At 48.4% G+C, this 19,498-nt stretch overlaps 1 protein-coding gene across 12 annotated transcripts in view; it reads right to left on the bottom strand.

The window, feature by feature from the left end:
* LOC102944722 overlaps window positions 1-2,231 on the bottom strand; it is a 38,098-nt gene extending 35,867 nt beyond the window's left edge. For 3 of the 12 annotated variants that reach the window (XM_037910487.2, XM_037910491.2, XM_043523706.1), the window contains exon 1: window positions 2,095-2,231. The gene's annotated coding sequence lies outside the window, so the exon portion shown is untranslated. Of the gene's footprint in view, window positions 1-1,359; window positions 1,778-1,822; window positions 1,958-2,094 lie in introns of those variants that run through there. The other 9 variants (XM_037910489.2, XM_043523703.1, XM_043523708.1 and 6 more) reach the window with 5 other exon arrangements.
* Window positions 2,232-19,498: the final 17,267 nt, after the last annotated feature.

The raw sequence follows: 19,498 nt of genomic DNA, 5'->3' as shown, positions 1-19,498 counted from the left end.
CCTGGGGAAGACTTCCCTCTTGAGCTGCCCCACGCAGACTTGCTGCAGCCTCATACATGCTCTCCTTCCACTCACCCAACACATGCACCGCCCTGGCGTCCAAGGCTCATGACCACTCCCCAAGCCTGCTCCCCTCCATTAGGGAAACAGGACCAGGCACATCCCCTTCCCTCAGAAGCACTGCACACCTCCTTTGGGACACTTCTCCACAGGACATACAGAGTGGGCCTGTTTTGTCACCAACAAAGGGAAGTGGCCTTTTCCAGCATCAGCCCTGGCCCTCATGTCCACATAGAGATGGGGAGGCTGCCAATTTCAGTTGAAAGAGGTGGGCTGAGAAGGGAGAGGATCATACTAGGAGATGCCACCCCACCTTCTCCTCAGAGACTCTGGGTATGTGCAGGGAAATCAGTCAAGCTACAAGGGTTCAGCGCAAACATGAGACAAGATACCAGTCTCCTAAAGCAAGGGCCCAGCTATGCAGCAAACCCGAGTGCCACAGGGCCCTATTTAACAGCAGTGCTCTGGCTTTTTAATAAGAAGGGTTGGTTTTGCTTGTATAGACTGGAGCAAACAGTGTTCTAATCACATTGCAGCCCTGAGAAACGAGAGAGAGGAAGAGAAAAGTGAGCCACTACTTTATGCCAAAGGATCACAGGAGCTGGAGAATTTGGGAAACTGGAACTTAGGTTAGGTTCATTTAGGAAATTAAATTAGGCTTGAATAAAGACTGGGGCTGGATGTGTCATCATACAAAGTAAAATTATTTCCCCATGTTTATTTTTCCACCTACTGTTCCTCACAAGTTCTTGTCAATTGCTGGAAATGGCCCACCTTCATTATCACTACAAAAGGTTTTTTTCCCCTTTGTCTCCCCCCCCCCCCCCCAATAGCTCACCTTACCTGATCACTCTCGTTACAGTGTGTATGGCAACACCCATTGTTTCATGTTCTCTGTGTATATAAATCTCCCCACTGTATTTTCCACTGCATGCGTCTGATGAAGTGAGCTGTAGCTCACAAAAGCTTATGCGCAAATAAATTGGTTAGTCTCTAAGGTACTACAAGTCCTCCTTTTCTTTTTGCAGATACAGACTAACACGGCTGCTACTCTAAAACCTGGAACTAACTTGTCTCAGCTGCTGTCTCACCTACACTTGCCCTTAAAGGAGTGAGCCTGCTCAGTTATTAACGGGGCTAAATGGGGGAACAGGGTATTCTTCACATCCACAGTGCTTTTTTTTTCTTTTACACATCTTGGCTTCATTGATGCAAGTTCCAGAAGGTCAGGGACATCTACCAAATCTCAGGGAGGAGTTAAACAAGAAAGCTGGAGCAACACACCGCCCCCAGGGCTACCTGCGGTGATTTCCTTGCACAGGAGAGAACTGGCGGGAGTTAGCAGGGTCGTTGCCTCCCTTCCAAGGCCGGCTCTGGGCAGTTCCGGGCTTTGTCCCCGTCCATCTTCCAGGCAGCAACGGGGGCCCAGGGAACCGCACTCCTAAGGCTTCGGGAGCCGCTTGAACGCCGTTCTTCCCGCGTCCCTTCAAAGGCAGCTCGCCCACCCCCTGGAGGAACTGGCCGTCCCGCCGCCCCTGCTGCGGAGCTCGGAGCCAGGGCAGCACCAGGCCGGGGATGACGAGCTGGGGGATCCAGGCTCCCTCGCGGTCCCGCGCTCCCCTCAAGCCAGCGGCCGGACAGCCGCCTCCGCCCCACGCCCGCTCCGGGAGCCGCGCAGGGCTCTGCAATAGACAGCCCGCTCCGGCGCGCAGGACTGAGGGGAGCCGCGACCCGCCCCCTCGAGGGACCCCTCGGTCCGTACCTGTGCTGCGCCTTGCAAACTGCCCACTGCGGACGTGCTCAGGGGCCGTTTAGCTCCGCAGGGGTCCCCCCCCCCCACACGGTTTCAGGGACAGGAAATACAGAATTCGCAGAAGGCGTCGCTTTGAACAATGAAGATGGAGCAAAAAGGAAGTGGTTGTGCCCCCCCCCCCGGTTAATTTACTTCATTCTCCCTCTCGGATCCTTCTTAAATCGACTCCCCTCTGCGTCACTTTCCAGAGTAACCCCCCGATTCCTGCAGTAAACGCCTACCTGTCTCTTTAGGATCTCCCCAGACTCCTGGCAGTTCCCGATTTCCTCCTGCTCTGAATCCCCGCGGAGTTGAAGCCCAAACCGGCAGGGAGATTTGGCCACGGGATTGGAGCGGGCGAGGGCGAATTCTGTTTTCCTCCAATGAGTGATCCCAGGCTGGAGGGAAGGGAGAGAGCGAGCAGAGCTCCTTACACGGACACCGACCTGGCTCGGTGAGGGGGCTGGCTCAAGCAAACAAGATCGACTTTAAGAAGGCTGGTCTACACTACAGCGTTAGGTCAACATATGCAGCCTTAGGTCGAATTTATAATGTGCATGTCTGTAACAAATAAAGTGGGGGGATAGCTTCCTCTGATGGACAGCCAGTTAGCTGTAAAATCCCTCCTGGTAGCTGTTCTTTACTTGCTTTACCTGTAAAGGGTTAAAAAGTCCCCCAGATAAAGAAAAAAGTGGGCACCTGACCAAAAGAGCCAATGCGAAGGTAGAACTTTTTAAAATGGAGAAAGAAACTTTCCTTTGTCTGTTCTCTCTGGGCTGGAGGGTCAGAGCAGTCATGCCGTAAGCAGCTAAGCAAGATGTGATTATAAATCCTCAGATCATGCCTAGAACTACTTATCTGAACTCCAACGTGTGGACTCCTCTGTGCTAATCCCAGATGCTTTTGTTTGCTTGTAACCTTTAAGCTGAACCCCAAAGAAAGCTATTTTGGGTGCTTGATTTTTGGAATTGGTCTTTTAAAATCTAGATGTATTTTCTTTCTTTTTGTTTTTAACAAAATTTACCTTTTTTAAGAACAGGATTGTATATTTGGTGTCCTAAGAGGTTTGTGCATGTTGTTTGATTAACTGGTAGCCACAGCTAATTTCCTTTGTTTCCTTTTTCAGCTCTTCCCCAGAAGGGGGGGATATAAGGGCTTGAGGGCACCCCACAGGGAGGTATTCCTAAGTGCTCCTTCCTGGATTCAAAGGGGGTTTTGTTGTATTTGGATGGTGGCAGCGTTTACCAAGCCAAGGTCAGAGAAAAGCTGTAACCTTGAGAGTTGGGGTTCAGCCATGACGGTGTCTACACTACTGGGGCCTTTCCACAGACCCAAAGGGCTTGTAAAATCAACACTTGTACTCCCCCTCAGCAGAGGAGTAGTGCTAGAGTCGACCTTCCTGGGTCGAATTAGGGGTAGTGTAGACACAACGCTGTGTAATTTGAAGGGATTGATGTCTCAAAGTGCTCCAATGTGACCGCGCTGGACAGCACTTTCAACTCCACTGCACTTCATCCAGGTACACAGGAAAAGTCCCGGGAACTTTTGAATTTCCTGTTTGATCAGTGTGGAGAGCTCACCAGCACAGCTGATATGCCTGCCCAGGGCTGCAAACACAGTCCAGCAGGGAGCATATTGGAGACATTGGATCTGATTGCTGTGTGGGGAGAAGAGTCTGTGCAGGCAGAGCTCCGAACCAGCAGAAGAAACACTGACACCTATGCCAAAATCACATGGGGGACAAAGGCTATACCAGGGACACACAGCAGTGCTGCTTGAAAATGAAGGAGCTCAGGCAAGAGTACCAGAAGACAAGGGAGGCGAACAGTAGCTCTGGTTCTGAGCCACAGACATGCTGCTTCTATGAGCATGTGATTCTTCGTGGGGACCCCACCAGTACCCCAACATTTTCTGTGGATACCTCCCAGGGGCCTCAGGCGGCCACAGGCAACAACGAGGAGGACGTTGATGACGATGATGAGGAGAATGCACAGCAGGCAAGCGGAAGATCCATTCTCCCTGACAGCCAGGACCTTTTCCTAACTCTGGAGCCAATCCCTTCCCAGGACCTACTGTTGCAGGACCTTGAAGGCGGTCTCTGGTGAGTGCACACTTGTAATCACACTACAGGGGTTAAATACAATTGTGTTTAATATTTAATCCGAGGTAAACAATTGGGATACAGTGGCTGCCAGTCCAGCTAGGCAAAGGGTGCTCCCTGGAAAAGCCTGTTTATGTGCCAAGAGTTTCCCCACCAAAAAATGTCCCCGGGTGTGCCCTGACACCACCTACCCTTTCTTGTGTGCTTACCATGCCTGCCTGCAAACTGAAATCTGCTACCCAGTGCTCTGCCGTGTGTTGTACCTTACTGGTAGGTGCTTCTTTTAAAAGACAAAATGTGGCCATGTACCTCAGGGAATGTATTTACTGCTGTGAAGTGTTTCATTCATTGCAAGAGTTAACCTTCTGTTTTCAACAATGTATGTTCTGTAAGGCTACCCTTGTGGTTTTTGTTTCCTTGCAGCTGCAACCTTGTCTGTGGGTGCTTCCTCCACACCAGCACAAAGGCTGTCCCAGATCAGAAGGCGAAAAAAGAGGACAAGGGAAGACATGTTCTGTGATTTGATGTGTTCCTCCGAGTCTGACAGGGCCCAGCTGAATGCATGGAGGCTTACACTGTCGGAGAGCATGCACGCCGACCAAGAGGGCAGGAAAGCATGCAGGGAACAAGAGCGCAACACACCAGGGGAGATGTTGTGGCTTATAGGAGAGCAAACAGCCATGCTGAGGCATCTGGCTGAGGTGCAGGAAAGGCAGCTAGACCTTAGAGTCCTGCTGTACCCAGTGATGAATCAGCTGCCCTCCTCACCAAGTTCCATATCGTCCTCTCCCAGACGTCCTAGAATGTGGGGGGGAAAGAGCTCCATTATCCCTTGAACTCAACTCCAGGGGATGGTTCATGAGCAGAAGGCTCTCATTCCCACAGCTTTGATTGCTAGATAGTGCAATTGTAATAAACTACATGTCCTTGCCCCTCCCCGCCATGTTATCAGGTCCGTGCTCCTCCCCGCCATGTTATCAGGCCCTTAGACCCGGGTTATCTTTGCTATTCATTGCTGTCTCTGTTCAGTGTTTGTTAGCATAATGAAAATGCATGGATTGAGGACAGGAGGCTCTTTATTCACTGTGCACACTGTGGTTGGTGGGAGTTTAATTTACAGGGCAGTACATGCAAAAAAGGGGGCAGCTTGGTAAGGAACAACACGCAGAACAGCAGTGTTGGGTCATTCATGAAACTGGTTTTCAAAGCCTCTCGGAGATGCAGTGCGCCTCAATGTGCGTTTCTTATTGCCCTGGTGTCTGGCAGCTCATAATTGGCAGCCAGGTGATCTGCCTCAACCCCCCACCCCACCAGAACTTTTCCCCCTTACTTTCACAGATATTATGGAGCACACAGCAAGCAGCAACAACAATGAGAATATTGCTTTCATTGAGGCTAACCTAGTGAGTAAACTGCACCAGCACCATGGGAGCAAGGGGTATGCTGGGTCCCCAAGGATAACTATTGGCATTTCAATATCACCAACGGTAATTTTCTGGTTTGGGAAGAAAGTTCCTTCTTGCAGCTTTATGAAGAAACTGGAGTTCCTACAGCTGCATGCATCATGTACCTTTCCGGACCATCCCATTTTGATGTCAGTGAAATGGCCCTTGTGATCCACTAGCGCTTGCAAAATGATTGAGAAGTACCCCTTGTGGTTTATGTACTCTTTGGCAAGGTGGTCTGGTGACAAGATAGGCATGTGCATTCCGTCTATTACCTCACCACAGTTAGGGAACCCCATCGAGGCAAAGCCATCCACTATGTCCTGCATGTTTCCCTGAGTCACTACCCTTCTTAGCAGAAGTGAATTGATTGTCCTGGCTACTTGGATCACAGCAGCCCCCACGGTAGATTTACCCACTCTAAATTGATTCCTGACTGACCGGTAACAATCTGGCGTTGCAAGCTTCTACAGAGCTAACGCCACTCTCTTCTCAACTGTCAGAGCAGATCTCATTTTGGTATTTCTGTGCTTCAGGGCTGGGGAAAGCAATTTGCATAGTTCGATGAAAGTGGCCTTACGCATTCGAAAGTTCTGCAGCCACTGCTCCTTATCCCAGACCTGCCTAACTATGTGATCCCACCAGTCTGTGCTTGTTTCCTGGGCCCAGAAGCAGCGTTCCACTGTGTCACAAGCCCAGCTGCCGCCGCCAGCATGTGCAAATTGCTACATTTTATGGCTTCCAGCATGTCTATTTGCATCGCATCACAGTCTTCCGCACGGCGGCTCCTGGCTAGGCTCTGCAAATACCACAGGATGATGTGCGAGGTGTTTGCGATGCTCACAACAACAGTGTACAGCTGAGTGGGGTCCAGGCTTGCCGTGCTATGGCATCTGCACGGGTAACCCAGGCTTAGGTACGAAAATGATTGTTTGCCTTTGCTTTCAGGGAGGGAGGGAGGGAGGAGGCAAGTGCATCATGGGAGGCTGACAACATGTACCCGAAACAACCCACAAAAATGTTTTTGTCCCATCAGGCATTGGGAGACTAACCCAGAATTCCAGTCGGAAAAAGGAACTGATAGCTGCCCACAGTGCATTACTCCGGGAGTCGATGCTAGACATGGTAGTGAGAATGTGCCCCGCCGACAGAATGTGCATAGTGGGGACATGCAGCATCAAATTTGTAAAATTGGAGCTAAATGTCAACTTAAATAAATTTGACCTAATTTCGTAGTGTAGACATACCCAAAGAAAGGCCGGTTTGTTGGCGTTCAGCGGGGACTAGGGAACTGCCTGGCTCTGCAGCACTCAGGCTACAGGGCACTTATTCCCCGCGGACACTTCTCCATCCATCACCTTGGAGTCGGAGTCAGAGCCAGAGCTTTATATTGGCCTTGCTGAGCAGCAGCCCTCTGAGTGGACCGGCACAGGGCAGGCCCATTGTGCCGTGCCCCTGGATGGGGAGAGGAAGGGAAGGGAGCGCTCTCGAGACTTGCAGGCCAGCTAGTTATGGAAAGAAAAGGGGTTATGTAAAAATAGAGCCGTCTTACTCCATAGATCGGCTTTTAGTCTGTATCAGCCTCTCACTGGCTAGCTCCAAGGCCAGTTTGTTCCTGTTTTATTCCTGGGGGAAGGAGATGAAGTCTGCTCTGGCTCCTGTGCAACAGACTCCTTGCCTAAAGTCCACTGGCAGAATCGGTCCCCTAAGGTGTGTACCCACTGGGAATGACTCTTCGCCCCAGCTATACCCTTCAGCTGGGGCAAGGTGCTGGCACCCAACCCCAGCTGGACTTTCAGCCCCCAGCACTGGCGATTAGAAAGGCCATTTTTCATTGCCTGCAGAGTGAGCTCATTTGGGCTGGAAACTCTTGAGAAATAGCCACAAGCCCCATGAAACCATCGTGACCGTCATTTTTCAGACTAGAACTACACTTTAATTCTGCAATGGCCCCTATAACCGCCCCCCCCCCCCACATATATACACACACACCTTTCCCAGACACCAACCCCTCAGTTACCATGGGCTGCTGAGATCACACAAGGAGATTTTTAAAAAGTCTACATAGGAATCAGACACCCAAGTGCTACTAAAAATCTCTCTTTGCTGTGCAGCAATTGCTAACATTGCTATCCTTCCGACATGAACAACTATATTGATATTGTATTGAACTGGCTAGTATGTCTGTGTGCCACTGCCATCCCTCAGGCCTGCAAACCACAATGATAGCTCTGCAAGAGGAGGAAGAGGGGAGCTTTATATCAATTTGCCATTCCTCACCCTCCCCCCACAAAGTGAACAGTCTCTGCAGACTTCCATAGGCTAATTCAGAGAGTACAGAGGCTGCCATCTGAAAATCCATACAAAAATGTTTTAAAACCTACAGATTATGGATTTTTTACTGTCCTGTATCACTCAGGAGGCCCAGCCTCGCTCCTTCTTGGTCTCCCTCTGTAGAAAAAGTAGGGTATTTATACCTCTCCCATTTCCCAGCATGCCTTACCCCTACTACAACTACTAACATGCCTGTGCTGGTGAACTACATTTCCCTGCCTACCCTGGTCTCTTGGTTCTGGGGGAGGGAGACTGGCTGGAGCTAGTTTGATCCCTCCTACTGGGAGGCCCAGTCTGCCCCTGGAATGCCAGCCTCATGTCCAAACCTTGGGGCCAGTGATGGGCTTGGTGATAACACAGGAGGGTTCCCCTCACCAGCCTTAAGGGCTGTTACGCGGCTTTACCAGCTCCGGGCCAGGGATCTACCCACCTTTTCATCTTGACTTCCCTGAGATGAAATTACATGGGCTAGCAGCCAGGATACCCCATGGGGAGATTATTGTGGGAGCTGTGGACTCACCTATAGAGGTTGCTCTGTGAATCTATGGAGGATCTCCCTACTTGTAAAGGGGTGGGGTGTTGGGTTTTCTTACACTGTCTCACTAATGGACTGCAGGTTGAGATCCTCAAGTGTATTTAGGTGCTTAACTCCAATTAAAATCCATGGGAGTTAGGGGCGTAAATACCTTTGAAGATCTGGGCCCTAGTATCCTGTTCTATGGGACCATCTCCACCTCTGATGAGAGGGCAATACAGTTTCCATATATATGGTGGATTCTGTCCGGGGCTTCCCACATCCTGGACCATCCTGACATGGTGCATTACAGGGATAGCTGCAGGAGATACCCTAGATAAGATTTGTTGAATAACCCGGGATAAGAAGGAGATTCTTCTTCTGTGCTGAACTCCCAAACAAATATTTAACAGAGAGACAGTTCAGCTGCCAGTGGGTCTGTTACTAATGAGGAGAGTGACTCAGCGATTCAGGGCTCTGGTGTCTTTCTTGTGGTACATCCGTAGAAACCAGCATTTACCATAGTAAAAACCAAATGGGCTGCCAAAAGCATCAAGCTCATTCCAGGCGTATTAGTCTCCTGCTGGCTTTACCTGCTGGGTGTGTCAGTGTCCCAGGAGCTGCCAGGGCACTCACAGACTTCTTGCTGTGTGTCCTAGGAAGGGAGAAATTAGACTTTACCAATGGGCAACAGAGAGATTTCTAGTTTTTTTTTAACCTTCTTTCCACCCCCACCCCCTTTATTCTACTTCTGGGTATATAACAATATATATACATTGGCCTTTTTGGCAGGCAGGACTCTCTAAGCATAAACAAAGATGATGGACGTGAGCGCTTCGAAACGGCAGTGCCCTGTCCATGCCAGCTGGGACACCAGCAGTGCCCGCTTCCCCATGGCAGTGCCCTGTCAGTGCCATCTGGGACTCCAGCAGTGTTTGCTTCCCCACGGCAGTGCCCTGTCAGTGCCAGCTGGGACACCAGCAGTGCTTGCTTCCCCACGGGAGTGCCACAACATTATCAGTGCCAGCTAGGATTTGAGCAACGCAAGCTTCCCCATGGTAGTACCATTGCCTTGGTCAATGCCTGCTGGGGCTCCAACAGTGTGAGCTTCCTCACAACAGTGCCCTGTCAACATTCTTATGTTTTAAAAATGACAGAGCTATTACTGTTTCTAGCTACTCTGAGTACACTGCAAAGCCATGGGATGGGTTTGTTGAATAAGGGGTTAGCTGGTAATGGAGCATGGTCTGTTAAATAGCAGATGCAGGGGTTCAGCGTCTGCTCTCCATAGACACTAAAGAAAATACACTGAGGAGGAGCAAAGTGAGCATACGGATTTGCCAGGCTCCGTTACTGCCTGCCTACTGCCCGTCTGCTGATGGGCTCACCTGTTGAATGTGAAATGGATTCTCTCAGCTCTCGTGGATGGTGTGCTGCTTTGGGCCACCTCCGTGAAATGAATTGCCCTGCCCCTGGGCATAAATACACCAGTACAAAGTACATGCCAAGCAGGTGAAAAATACTACTTGTAGCCTCTTGCCCTCACTTTGCCCTGTTGTGTAGATGACCGCCCAAGGCACAGGCCAATGACAAGTTGAGCCTAGGGTCTTGAATGCTTATGGTCCCTCTGCCCCATTTGTTCCAGCTGGGTATGGTATACGTCACTTCCTGTCCTAAACTGTTGGTGTGAGCTGGTAAACAAGTTCTGTGAACTGCTCCAGAGGTGGCTGCATTTCAGTTACAGGTAAAGTGACACCTGTGCATTTCTGCCTGGATTTTCAAATAAGACAGCAAACATTTGTAATACCTAGCTCTTTTCATCCATAGATCTCAAAGCATTTTACAAAGGAAGTCAGTATCATTATCCCCATTTTACAGATAGGGAAACTGAGGCACAGAAAGGGGAGGCAACTTGCTCCAGATCATCCAGCAGGCCCGTGGCAAGGCCAGGAACAGAACTCAGATCTCCTGAGACCCCGTTCAGTGCACAAGCTACCAGGTCACACTCCCTTCCTTATGAATATGTAGGCCCAATTCAGCCAAGTGCTGAGCACCCAGGACACTCCCTGACTTTCATGGGCATTGAGGAGGCTCAACATTGCAGAATTGGGTACATCCTGGTTGACAGGTACTACTGTATGTAACTGGTAAACATGGATATTGGGCGTTTTCAAGCCTACCTAATTTTCAGGTACTTCTAAAAATCAAAGGGCCAATGCCCTATAAAATAAACATGCAATATATTTAATACTTGCAGATTATATCAGACTTTCATCTTAGCTCTCAAAGCATTTGACAAAGATTTCATTACTGCCATTTAACAGACAGGGAAGCAGAGGCATGGAGAAGTGAAACAAATTGCCCAAGGTCACAGAGAAAGTCAGTAGCAAAGCCAGGAATAGAATTCAGGGCTCCTGACTCCCTCGTCTGCACTGACCTCTAGAAAATGCTTTCTTCTGTACAGTAAACCAGAGATAAGGAAGAAAATCTATCTCCTGATGGAGTTGTTTAATTTAATTGTAAAGATTTGGAAGCTTTGGTCTTTTGGCCTCTTTTCAAGCTATCATGAGGTCTTCAAATGACATGAAATCCGGGAAATAGTTCTTTGGAGGAAACTCCCTTTGTGGTGAGAGATCTTATGCCATCCTTGCAAAAGGCTGAGTTTCCGGGCCCTACTTGTAATAATCAGAATCAAATGACATTCTGTCAGCCCTTGCAAAAAAATGCAGAATCATTCCAAATTCACCAACCCACACACACACTGCTAAGGCTCAGCACTACAGCGGGGCCAATCAGGGATTTTTCAGGGTTTTGCAACTGTCAAACAAACAACATTTAAAAAAAAAAATCAGTTTGGGGTCACCCAATAATGAAATTTTTAGTAAAATTAGTGAGGGCAAAAATCATTTCAGGTTAATTAAAGCCTTTCATTTGATTTGAGCATTTTTAAAATATTTATTTTTTCAAATAAAATTAAAGGAAATTTCAAAATGAAACATTTCAATTTCAAAAATGTTTAAATAAAACATTTGAGGATTTTTTTGTCTAAAAAGGATTTTTTTTAACCTAAACAATGTGCCAAAGTTGATATAAGTTTGCAAAATATTTCAGTCCACCTGATTCAGCATTTTTCACTGATAATATTTTCATTTACAAAAATTCACCAGCACTTCTGTTTCTACCCCCTCTCCCCACCCAACTACAACCCAAGCAGTGTCTATGGAATTATTTATAGCAGTGGTTTTCAACCTGTTTTCATTTGTGGATCCCTACAACATTTCAAATGGAGGTGCGGATCCCTTTGGAAATCTTAGACATAGTCTGTGGACCCCCAAGGGTCCCCAGATCACAGATTGAAAACCACTGATATATAGGTTTCCTCCCTTTGCCACACTACCATCTGGTGGATAAGTGTGACTCATAGGCTTTGGAAAGCCCACACATCCCATTTTTATACCTCAGCTTCTGTGTTTACTCCAGAAGCCTGAGTTGCTGTGAGGCAGAGCACCAGGGAGCTGTGATGAGGTGGGATGGTGGAGAGCAGGTCTGCCATTAGGAACCACCCATCTATGCGGAAGTCCAAAACAAAACTACATCTGTATCCCCGATGGGAAAGGCTCTTGGCCAGTCCTGTGAGAAGGGGCTCAGGAGAACTTAGACCTGAGTTACTAAGGGTATGTATACACTACGAAATTAGGTCGATATTATAGAAGTCGATTTTTAGAAATCGATTTTATACAGTCGATTGCATATGTCCACACTAAGCGCATTAAGTCGGCAGAGTGTGTCCTCACTACCGTGGTTAGCATCGACTTTTGGAGTGCTCCACTGTGGGTAGCTATCCCACAGTTCCCACAGTCTCCGCCACCCATTGGAATTCCGGGTTAAGCTCCCAATGCCTGATGGGACAAAAACATTGTCGAGGGTGGTTTTGCTCCTCCCTCCATGAAAGCAACAGCAAACAATCATTTCGTGCCTTTTTTCCATGCGGATGCCATACTGCTTTCAGCAGACGGTGCAGTAGGACTGCTAACCGTCATCATCCACCGCTTCTGCTGCAACTCTGCTCTCCTCCTCTCATGAATCCACCTCACAGGTCCTCTTGTCATTCTCTATAAATATCTATTCTCGTGGCATCCGTCGTCAGCCACCACTTCCGCTGCAACTCTGCTCTCCTGCAGACGCCATACCACAGCAAGCATGGAGCCCGCTCAGATCACCGTGGCAGTTATGAACATTGTAAATACCTTGCTCATTATCCTGCAGTATGTGCAGAAGCAGAACCTGCAAAAGCAGGTGAGGAGGCAAGGGCAGTACGGTGACGAGAGTGATGAGGACATGGACGCAGACTTCTCTCAAAGTATGGGCCCCAGCAATTTGGACATCCTGGTGGCAATGGGGCAGGCTCATGGAACGCCAATTCTGGGCCTGGGAAACAAGCACAGACTGGTGGGAACGCATAGTGTTGCAGTGTTGCAGATTCCCAGTGGCTGCAAAACTTTCCCATGCGTAAGGGCACTTTCATGGAACTTTGTGACTTGCTTTCCCCTGCCCTGAAGCGCAAGAATACCAAGATGAGAGCAGCCCTCACAGTTCACAAGCCAGTGGTGATAGCCCTCTGGAAGCTTGCAAAGCCAGACAGCTACCAGTCAGTCGGGAATCAATTTGGAGTGGGCAAATCTACTGTGGGGGCTGCTGTGATCCAAGTAGCCAATGCAATCACTGAGGTGCTGCTATCAAGGGTAGTGACCCCGGGAAATGTGCAGGTCATAGTGGATGGCTTTGCTGCAATGGGATACCCTAACTGTGGTGGGGAGATAGACGGAATGCATATCCCTGTCTTGGGACCGGACCACCTTGGCAGCCAGTACGTAAACCGCAAGGGGTACTTTTCAATGGTGCTCCAAGCACTGGTGGATCACAAGGGATATTTCACTGACATCAAGGTGGGATGGCCGGGAAAGGTACATGAGGCTCGCATCTTCAGGAACTCTGGTCTGTTTGAACAGCTGCAGGAAGGGACTTACTTCCCAGACCAGAAAATAACTGTTGGGGATGTTGAAATGCCTATAGTTATCCTTGGAGATCTGGCTTACTCCTTAATGCCATGGCTCATGAAGCCATACACAGGCACCCTGGACAGTAGTCAGGATCTGTTCAACTTTAGGCTGAGCAAGTGCAGAATGGTGGTAGAATGTGCATTTGGACATTTAAAAGTGAGTTGGCGCAGTTTACTGACTCGGTTAAATCTCAGCAAAACCAATATTCCCATTATTATTGCTGCTTGCTCACAATCTCTGTGAGAGTAAGGGGGAGACGTTGATGGCGGGGTGGGAGGTTGAGGCAAATCGCCTGGCCACTGATTACATGCAGCCAGACACCAGGGCAATTAGAAGAGCATAGCAGGGCGCACTGCGCACCAGAGAAGTTTTGAAAACCAGTTTCATGACTGGCCAGGCTATGGTGTGACAATTCTGTTTGTTTCTCCTTGATGAAAACCCGCCCCCTTGGTTCACTCTACTTCCCTGTAAGCCAACCGCTCTCCCCCCTTCAATCACTGCTTGCAGAGGCAATAAAGTCATTGTTGTTTCAAATTCATGCATTCTTTATTAATTCATCACACAAATAGGGGGATAACTGCCAAGGTAGCCCGGGAGGGGTGGGGGAGGAGGGAAGTACCGGATGGGGTGGTGGATTAGGGGAGAAGGGAAGGACAAGGCCACACTGCACTTCAAAACTTATTGAATGCCAGACTTCTGTTGCTTGGGCAGTCCTCTGGGGTGGAGTGGTTGGGACCCTGGAGGCCTCCCCCCACCCCACATTCTCGGATGTCTGGGTGAGGAGGCTATGGAACTTGGGGAGGAGGGCAGGTGGTTACATGGGCTGCAGTGGCGGTCTGTGCTCCTGCTGCCTTTCCTGCAGCTCCACGAGATGCCGGAGCATATCAGTTTGATCCCGCAATAGCCTCAGCATTGCATCCTGCTTCCTCTCATCAAGCTGCCGCCACCTCTCCTCTTGCTCCTGCAACCTCTCATCTTGCTCGTCCCTCCTGTCCTCGTGTTCATTTTCTGCTTTCCTGGACTCTGCCATTGTTTGCCTCCACACATTCTGCTGAGCTCTTTCAGTGCGGGAGGACTGCCTGAGCTCAGAGAACATTTAATCGCGAGTGCGTTTTTTCCGCCTTCTTATCTGTGCTAGCCTCTGGGACGGAGATGGTAGGGGGAGCATTGAAACATTTGCAGCTGAAGGAGGAAAAAAAGGGAGAGTAGTAGTTAAAAAGACACATTTTAGAGAACAATGGGTCGTCTCTTTTACTGTGAACCAAGCTGTTAACATTACTTAGCACATGTGCTTTCGGTACAGGGTCGCATTTTGCCTCTTATATTGAGGGCCTGCTGGTTTCGTGTGAGAGATCACACATGCAGGGCAGGGCAACAGAATTCGGCTTGCAAGCAGCCATGGTAAGCCGCAGTCTTTCGGCTTCTTCAACCTTCATAACATGTGGGAATGGTTTCAAACAGCAGCGCACTCCTTTCCCATACCAAGCACCCGTTGGGTTGGCCATTTAAAAGGAGGGGCTGCGGTTTTTGGGTTAACATGCAGCACAGCTTTTGTTTAGCATTTTTGGAGTGCAGATATTTGTAATTTAAAGTAATAATGTGGAGTTAGCGGTGTGCACTTTGTGTTCTGTGTTGTGGTTGATGTTACGATATAGATATTCACCTGCCTGTAAAGGCTATACTTTAAAATGTAGGTATAGGTTTATCATTTAGCTAGTAATAGAGGTATACAAGAAAGAATCTGTGTAAGGGTCTTCTCTCACTGTGACAGTCTGAGCCCTGTTCTTAGGCCAATGCCTTTGGCTAAGCAGCAGAGGCAGCCATAAGCTGGGAAGCGACTGGTCACATCCTCACATTCCAAACTAGTCAATATGGGGCTGTTAGCAAGGTGATCCAATCTATCACCTCCAGAGAAAGGGAAGAGCCTACAAGATGTAAAAGGAAATTTAGTTGGATAGTTTTCTCTCTGGTAAGAACTCACTTATCAATAGACACAGCTGGGAAACCCTTATGTCTTTATAGATGTAGTTGTGAAATCCTCACTTCTGTGTTGTTTTGTCATTATAGTTCCCACTTTGCTATTGTTTATTTGCATGGTCTCTGTCTGGTTCTGTGATTGTTTCTGTCTGCTGTATAATTAATTTTGCTGGGTGTAAACTAATTAAGGTGGTGGGATATAATTGGTTAGCTAATCATGTTACAATATGTTAGGATTGGTTAGGTAAATTTCAGTAGAATGATTGGTTAAGGTATAGCTACCCCTTCCTGCTTCTCCACGTGGGCACCAATGATACTGCCAAGAATGACCTTGAGCGGATCACTGCGGACTACGTGGCTCTGGGAAGGATAAAGGAGTTTGAGGTGCAAGTGGTGTTTTCGTCCATCCTCCCCGTAGAAGGAAAAGGCCTGGGTAGAGACCGTCAAATCATGGAAGTCAACGAATGGCTACGCAGGTGGTGTCGGAGAGAAGGCTTTGGATTCTTTGACCATGGGATGGTGTTCCAAGAAGGAGGAGTGCTACGCAGAGATGGGCTCCACCTAACGAAGAGAGGGAAGAGCATCTTCGCAAGCAGGCTGGCTAACCTAGTGAGGAGGGCTTTAAACTAGGTTCACCAGGGGAAGGAGACCAAAGCCCTGAGGTAAGTGGGGACATGGGATACTGGGAGAAAGCATGAGCAGGAGAACACGAAAGGGGAGGGCTCCTGCCTCATACTAAGAAAGCAGGACATACAGCAAGTTATCTCAAGTGCCTATACGCAAATGCAAGAAGCCTGGGAAACAAGCAGGGAGAAATGGAAGTCCTGGCACAGTCAAGGAATTATGATGCGATTGGAATAACAGAGACATGGTGGGATAACTCACATGACTGGAGTACTGTCATGGATGGATATAAACTGTTCAGGAAGGACAGGCAGGGCAGAAAAGGTGGGAGAGTTGCATTGTATGTAAGAGAGCAGTATGACTGCTCAGAGCTCCGGTATGAAACGGCAGAAAAACCTGAGTGTCTCTGGATTAAGTTTAGAAGCGTGAGCAATAAGGGTGATGTCGTGGTGGGAGTCTGCTATGGACCACTGGATCAGGGGGATGAGGTGGCGAGGCTTTCTTCCGGCAACTAATGGAAGTTACTAGATCACAGTCCCTGGTTCTCATGGGAGACTTCAATCACCCTGATATCTGCTGGGAGAGCAATACAGCAGTGCACAGACAATCCAGGAAGTTTTTGGAAAGTGTAGGGGACAATTTCCTGGTGCAAGTGCTGGAGGAACCAACTAGGGGCAGAGCTCTTCTTGACCTGCTGCTCACAAACTGGGAAGAATTAGTAGGGGAAGCAAAAGTGGATGGGAACCTGGGAGGCAGTGACCATGAGATGGTTGAGTTCAGGATCCTGACACAAGGAAGAAAGGAGAGCAGCAGAATACGGACCCTGGACTTCAGAAAAGCAGACTTTGACAACCTCAGGGAACTGATGGGCAGGATCCCCTGGGAGGCTAATATGAGGTGGAAAGGAGTCCAGGACACCTGGCTGTATTTTAAAGAATCCTTATTGAGGTTACAGGGACAAACCGTCCCGATGTGTAGAAAGAATAGTAAATATGGCAGGCGACCAGCTTGGCTTAACAGTGAAATCCTTGCTGAGCTGAAACACAAAAAAGAAGCTTACAAGAAGTGGAAGATTGGACAAATGACCAGGGAAGAGTATAAAAATATTGCTCGGGCATGCAGGAGTGAAATCAGGAAGGCCAAATCACACCTGGAGTTGCAGCTAGCAAGAGATGTTAAGAGTAACAAGAAGGGTTTCTTCAGGTATGTTAGCAACAAGAAGAAAGCCAAGGAAAGTGTGGGTCCCTTACTGACTGAGGGAGGCAACCTAGTGACAGAGGAAGTGGAAAAAGCTAAAGTACTCAATGCTTTTTTTGCCTCTGTCTTCACGAACAAGGTCAGCTTCCAGCAGCACAGCATGGGGAGGCGGAGACCAGCCCTCTGTGAAGAAAGAAGTAGTTCAGGACTATTTAGAAAAGCTGGACGAGCACTAGTCCATGGGGCCGGATGAGCTGCATCCGAGAGTGCTAAAGGAGTTGGGGGATGTGATTGCAGAGCCATTGGCCATTATCTTTGAAAATTCATGGCGATCGGGGGAGGTCTCGGACAACTGGAAAAAGGCAAATGTAGTGCCCATCTTTAAAAAAGGGAAGAAGGAGGATCCTGGGAACCACAGGCCAGTCAGCCTCACCTCAGTCCCTAGAAAAATCATGGAGCAGGTCCTCAAGGAAGCAATTCTGAAGCACTTAGAGGAGAGGAAAGTGATCAGGAACAGTCAGCATGGATTCACCAAGGGCAAGTCATGCCTGACTAATCTAATTGCCTTCTATGACGAGATAACTGGCTCTGTGGATGAGGGGAAAGCAGTGGACGTGTTGTTCCTTGACTTTAGCAAAGCTTTTGACACGGTGTTCCACAGTATTCTTGCCAGCAAGTTAAAGGAGTATGGACTGGATGAATGGACTATAAGGTGGATAGAAAGCTGGCTAGATTGTCAGGCTCAACGGGTAGTGATTAATGGCTCCATGTCTAGTTGGCAGTCGGTATCAAGTGGAGTGCCCCAAGGGTCAGTTCTGCGGCCGGTTTTGTTCAATATCTTCATTAATGATCTGGACGACGGCGTGGATTGCACCCTCAGCAAGTTTGCAGATGACACTAAACTGGGAGGAGAGGTAGATACGCTGGAGGGTAGGGATAGGATACAGAGGGACCTAGACAAATTAGAGGATTGGGCCAAAAGAAATCTGATGAGGTTTAACAAGGAAAAGTGCAGAGTCCTGCACTTAGGATGGAAGAATCCCATGCACCGCTACAGACTAGGGACCAAATGGCTAGGCAGCAGTTCTGCAGAAAAGGACCTAGGGGTTACAGTGAACGAGAAGCTAGATATGAGTCAACAGTGTGCCGTTGTTGCCAAGAAGGCCAATGGCATTTTGGGATGTATATGTAGGGGCATTGCCAGCAGATCGAGGGACGTGATCGTTCCCCTCTTTTCAATGTTGGTGAGTCCTCATCTGGAGTACAGTTTTGGGCCCCATACTAGAAGAACGATGTGGAAAAACTGGAAAGAGTCCAGCGGAGGGTAACAAAAATGATTAGGGGACTGGAACACATGACTTATGAGGAGAGGCTGAGAGAACTGGGATTGTTTAGTCTGCGGAAGAGAAGAATGAGGGGGGATTTGATAGCTGCTTTCAACTACCTGAAAGGGGGTTCCAAAGAGGATGGATCTAGAATGTTCTCAGTGGTAGCAGATGACAGAATGAGGAGTAACGGTCTCAAGTTGCAGTGGGGGAGGTTTAGGTTGGATATTAAGAAAAACTTTTTCACTAGGAGGGTGGTGAAACACTGGAATGCGTTACCTAGGGAGGTAGTGGAATCTCCTTCCTTAGAAGTTTTTAAGGTCAGACTTAACAAAGCCCTGGCTGGGATGATTTAGTTGGGGATTGGTCCTGCTTTGAGCATGGGGTTGGACTAGATGACTTCCTGAGGTCCCTTTCAACCCTGATATTCTATGATTCTATGATAGCTAAGAATATTACTATATAAATTAGGGGCAAACAGGAAGTAAGTTGGGATTCGAAAATAAGGAAAAAGGAACTAGGATTTAAGCTTGCTGGAAGTTCACCCCAATAAACATTGAATTGTTTGCACCTACGGACTTCAGGTATTGTTGCTCTCTGTTCATGCGAGAAGGACCAGAGAAGTGGGAGAATGAAGGAATAAGCTCTCTAACATCTTGGTGCCATGACTCGGATACATCTCATCGGATAGGTGAGTGGCAGCCTCTAAATCCCCCGCCCCAACAGTCTGCGTAGCTGCTTGGAGGGGGTATGGGGAACTCTTGTAATGGTAGTTGCGGGTTCTGGCAAGCTGGGGTAACGGATTTTTTGAACAAATGGATAAGGAAGAATCAGGGCCCATACCAGGTGCAAGGGTTCACCTGGGATGAGATTGAGAAGGAGATGGGAGAGGTTTTGGGAGACCTCAAGGGAAAGGAGTATCGGAAAAAGGGAATGGTATTACAAGGTTTGTGTGCTGGGATGGCATACTGGGTAAAAAGGGAAGCCAATCTCCTCCAACACATTAAGGATTTGGAGGGGATTGTGGATCAGCAACAGATTTTAACAGAAAAATCCGTGTTAGCAGTAG

Source organism: Chelonia mydas, chromosome 10 (genome assembly GCF_015237465.2).
Source record: "Chelonia mydas isolate rCheMyd1 chromosome 10, rCheMyd1.pri.v2, whole genome shotgun sequence".
NCBI classification, from domain to species: Eukaryota; Metazoa; Chordata; order Testudines; family Cheloniidae; genus Chelonia; species Chelonia mydas.
The sequence above is the reverse complement of the archived record's forward strand: the minus strand, read 5'-3'. Positions and strand labels throughout refer to the sequence as shown.